Source organism: Arachis hypogaea, chromosome 16 (genome assembly GCF_003086295.3).
Source record: "Arachis hypogaea cultivar Tifrunner chromosome 16, arahy.Tifrunner.gnm2.J5K5, whole genome shotgun sequence".
NCBI lineage: Eukaryota > Viridiplantae > Streptophyta > Magnoliopsida > Fabales > Fabaceae > Arachis > Arachis hypogaea.
Window position 1 is genome coordinate 92,587,024 of NC_092051.1, and position 5,227 is coordinate 92,592,250.

General features: G+C 37.1%; 1 non-coding gene across 1 annotated transcript; it reads right to left on the reverse strand.

Annotated features, from left to right (window-relative positions):
• Positions 1–3,432: 3,432 nt before the first annotated feature.
• LOC112760991 (small nucleolar RNA R71) lies at positions 3,433–3,540 on the reverse strand. Its single transcript, XR_003181402.1, has one exon. It is a non-coding gene; the product is annotated as a small nucleolar RNA R71 (small nucleolar RNA).
• Between the last annotated feature and the right edge of the window lie 1,687 nt (positions 3,541–5,227).

The following is a 5,227-nucleotide window of genomic DNA, read 5'->3' on the forward strand; positions in this document are numbered from 1 at the left end:
AAGATTAATGCAAAGTACTACTGTTTTCTATTCAATCCTTCTTATTTCACTTCTAAGATATCCATTCGCACCCAAGAACGTGATGAAGGTGATGATTATGTGTGACGCTCATCATCCTTCTCCCTTATGAACGCGTGTCTGACAAACACTTCTGTTCTACATGAAATAAGCTAGAATGAGTATCTCTTAGATCTCCTAACCAGAATCTTCATGGCGTAAGCTAGAATGATGGCGGCATTCAAGAGAATCCGGAAAGTCTAAACCTTGTCTGTGGTATTCCGAGTAGGATTCAATGATTGAATGACTGTGACGAGCTCCTAACTCGCAATTGCAGGGCGTTAGTGACAGACGCAAAAGGATAGTAAATCCTATTCCAGCATGATCGAGAACCGACAGATGAATAGCCGTGCCGTGACAGGGTGCGTGAGCATATTATTCACTGAGAGGATAAGATGAAGCCATTGACAAGGGTGATGCCTCCAGACGATTAGCCATGCCGTGACAGGGCATTGGATCATTTTCCCGAGAGATGACTGAAAGTAGCCATTGACAGTGGTGATGTATCACATAAAGCCAGTCATGGAAAGGAGTAAGACTGACTGGGTGAAGATAACAGGAAAGCAGAGGTTCAGAGGGACGAAAAGCATCTCCATTCGCTTATCTGAAATTCCTACCAATGAATTACATAAGTATCTCTATCCCTATTTTATTATATAATATTCGAAAACACCATTATCACTTTATATCTGCCTGACTGAGATTTGCAAGGTGACCATAGCTTGCTTCATACCAACAATCTCCGTGGGATTCGACCCTTACTCACGTAAGGTATTACTTGGACGACCCAGTGCACTTGCTGGTTAGTTGTATCGAAGTTGTGACAATTATGAATTAAGATCAGAGCACCAAGCTTTGGAGCCATTACCAGGGATTGTTCGAGCCTGGACATCACAATTTCGTGCACCAAGTTTTTGGCGCCGTTGTCGGGGACTTAATTGTTCCTGTTTGGCGCCAAGAATCGTCTGAGATCCCAATCCCGGCAACTGCACCAAGTTTTTGGCGCCGTTGCCGGGGATTGTTCGTGTTTGGACAACTAACGGTTCATCTTGTTGCTCAGATTGGGTAACTTTCTTTTCGTTTTCTTTTCAAAAATCTTTCAAAAATATTTTCAAAAAAAAAATTTTCTTTTGTTTTCAAAAAAAATAAAAATGTTTTCAAAAATTTATTCAAAATTTTTAAGAATGAATTCTAGTGTTTCATGAAGCATGTGAAGCCTGGCGGGCTGTAATGCCATGTCTAAATTTATTTGGACTGAGGCTTGCAATTTGTTATCAAGAGCAATATACTCTCGTGTTAAATGCTGATGCTTGGCTGGCCATTGGCCATGTCTAGTGTTTTGGACTGGAGCTTTCTTTGAAAGCTTGGCTGGCTAGTGAGCCATGTCTAATTCCTGGACTGAAGCTTTAGACTAAGAATGCTAGATTCCTGGAATTCATATTAAAAATTTTGGAATCCTTATTTTTATTTTTCAATTAATTTTCGAAAAAAATCCAAAAAAATAGAAAATCATAAAAATCAAAAATATTTTTCTGTTTCTTGATTGAGTCTTGAGTCATATCATAAGTTTGGTGTCATTTGCATGTGCATCTAGCATATTTCGAAAATATCATGCATTCATAGTGTTCTTCATGATCTTCAAGTTGTTCTTGGTAAGTCTTCTTGTATGATCTTGATGATTTTTTGTTTTGTGTCTTTTCATGTTTATCATATGCATTCTTGAATTCTTAGTGCGTAAGCATTAAAGAATTCTAAGTTTGGTGTCTTGCATGTTTTCTTTGCATTAAAATTTTTTCAAAAATATGTTCTTGATGTTCATCTTGACATTCAAAGTGTTCTTGGTGTTCATCTTGACATTCATATCATTCATGCATGCATTCATTGTTTTGATATAAAAATTTCATGCATTGCATAATTTTCATGTTTTTCATAAAAATTTCAAAAATCAAAAAAATATCTTTCCCTTTTTCTCTCATCAAATTCGAAAATTTGGATTGACTTTTTCAAAAAATTTTTAAAATCAAATTGTTTCTCATAAGTGAAATCAAATTTTCAATTTGAAAATCTTATCTTTTTCAAAAATCAAATCTTTTTCAAAATTCTTAGTTATTTTCGAAAATTCCAAAAATATTTTTCAAAAATCTTTTTCTTATTTTTATACCAAATTTTCGAAAATAACATAATCAATTAATGTTTTGATTCAAAAATTTGAAGTTTGTTACTTGCTTGTTAAGAAAGATTCAAACTTTAAGTTCTAGAATCATATCTTGTGATTTCTTATGAATCAAGTCATTAATTGTGATTTTAAAAATCAAATCTTTTTCAAAACAAATTTTTATCATATCTTTTCAAAAATATCTTCTTATCTTATCTTTTTTCAAAAATATGATTTCAAAATATCTTTTCTAACTTCCTAACTCCTTGTCTTTTCAAAATTTGTTTCAACTAACTAACTAACTTTTTGTTTGTTTCTTAACTTTTTCAAAACTACCTAACTAACTCTCTCTCTCTCTCATTTTCGAAAATATCTTCCCTCTTTTTCAAAATTTCTTTTTAATTAACTATTATTTTAAATTTTAAATCTTAATTTTCGAAAAAATACTAACAATTTTCAAAAAAAAAAAAAAAAAAAAACCATTTTCGAAAATCACTAACTATTTTTCAAAATATTTTTTTGAAAATTATCCCTCTCCCATCTTATTCTATTTATTCATTCATATCCTAACATCTCATCTCACATCTCTTCCATCCTTACAGTTGTGTTTCTTCCTTTACATCACATTCTTTATCTCCCCCTCTTTTCTTCCACTTACACAGGGATCCCTATACTGTGGTATAAAGGATCTCTATTATTATTATTATTTTTCTGTGCCGTCTTCTTTGTCATATGAGCAGGAGCAAGGATAAGAACATTCTTGTGGAAGCAGATCCAGAACCTGAAAGGACTCTGAAGAGAAAATTAAGAGAAGCTAAATTACAACAATCCAGAGAAAACCTTTCAGAAATTTTCGAACAAGCAGAAGAGATGGCAGCCGAAAATAATAATAATGAAAGGAGGATGCTTGGTGACTTTACTGCACCTAATTCCAATTTACATGGAAGAAGCATCTCCATTCTCTGATGCAGCAGAACTGCAAGTTTCATGGACTTCCATCTGAAGATCCTTTTCAGTTCTTAACTGAATTCTTGCAGAAATGTGATACTGTAAAGACTAATGGAGTAGATCCTGAAGTCTACAGGCTCATGCTTTTCCCCTTTGCTGTAAGAGACAGAGCTAGATTATGGTTGGATTCTCAACCCAAAGACAGCCTGAACTCTTGGGATAAGCTGGTCACAGCTTTCTTAGCCAAGTACTTTCCTCCTCAAAAGCTGAGCAAGCTTAGAGCTGATGTTCAAACCTTCAGACAGAAAGAAGGTGAATCCCTCTATGAAGCTTGGGAAAGATACAAACAGTTGACCAAAAAGTGTCCTTCTGACATGCTTTCAGAATGGACCATCCTGGATATATTCTATGATGGTTTATCTGAGCTATCAAAGATGTCACTGGACACTTCTGCAGGTGGATCTATTCACCTAAAGAAAACGCCTGCAGAAGCTCAAGAACTCATTGACATGGTTGCTAATAACCAGTTCATGTACACTTCTGAAAGGAATCCTGTGAACAATGGGACGCCTATGAAGAAGGGAGTTCTTGAGATTGATACTCTGAATGCCATATTGGCTCAGAATAAAATATTGACTCAGCAAGTCAATATGATCTCTCAGAGTCTGCATGGAATGCAAGCTGCATCCAACAGTACTCAAGAGGCTTCTTATGAAGAAGAAGCTTATGATCCTGAGAACCCTGCAATAGCAGAGGTGAATTACTTAGGTGAACCTTATGGAAACACCTATAACTCATCATGGAGAAATCATCCAAATTTTTCATGGAAGGATCAAAAGCCTCAACAAGGCTTTAATAATGGTGGAAGAAATAGGTTTAGCAATAGCAAGCCTTTTCCATCATCCACTCAGCAACAGACAGAGAACTCTGAACAAAATGCTTCTAATTTAGCAAATCTAGTCTCTGATCTATCTAAGGCCACTGTGAGTTTCATGAAGGAAACAAGGTCTTCCATTAGAAATTTGGAAGCACAAGTGGGCCAGCTGAGTAAAAGGATCACTGAAATCCCTCCTAGTACTCTCCCAAGCAATACAGAAGAGAATCGAAAAGGAGAGTGCAAGGCCATTGACATAAGTGCCATGGCCGAACCTGTGAGGAGAGGAGAGGACGTGAATCCCAAGAAGGAAGACCTCCTGGGACGTCCAGTGGTCAATAAGGAGCTTCCCTCTGAGGAACCAAAGGACTCTGAGGCTCATATAGAGACCATAGAGATTCCATTGAACCTCCTTATACCCTTCATGAGCTCTGATGAGTATTCCTCTTCTGAAGATAATGAGGATGTTACTGAAGAGAAAACTGCCAAGTTTCTTGGTGCAATCATGAAGCTGAATGCCAAATTATTTGGCATTGATACTTGGGAAGTTGAACCTCCCTTGTTCATCAATGAACTAAGTGATCTGGATCAACTGACATTGCCTCAGAAGAGACAGGATCCTGGAAAGTTCATAATACCCTGCACCATAGGCACCATGATCTTTAAGGCTCTGTGTGACCTTGGTTCAGGAATAAACCTCATGCCCCTCTCTGTAATAGAGAAACTGGGAATCTATGGGGTGCAAGCTGCTAAAATCTCATTAGAGATGGCAGACAGCTCAAGAAAACAGGCATATGGACAAGTAGAGGACGTGTTATTAAAGGTTGAAGGCATTTACATCCCTGCTGATTTCATAGTCCTGGATACTGGAAAGGAAGAGGATGAATCCATCATCCTAGGAAGACCTTTCCTGGCCACAGCAAGAGCTGTGATTGATGTTGACAGAGGTGAAATATTCCTTCAATGGAATGAGAACTCCCTTGTGTTTAAAACTCAAGGATCTCCCTCTGCAACCATGGAGAGGAAGCAGAAAAAGCTTCTCTCCAAGCAGAGTCAACCAGAGCCCCCATAGTCAAACTCTAAGTTTGGTGTTGGGAGGCCACAACCAAACTCTAAGTTTGGTGTTGAACTCCCATATCCAAACTCTAAGTTTGGTGTTGGAGAGTTTCAACAAAGCTCTGCACATCTGTGAG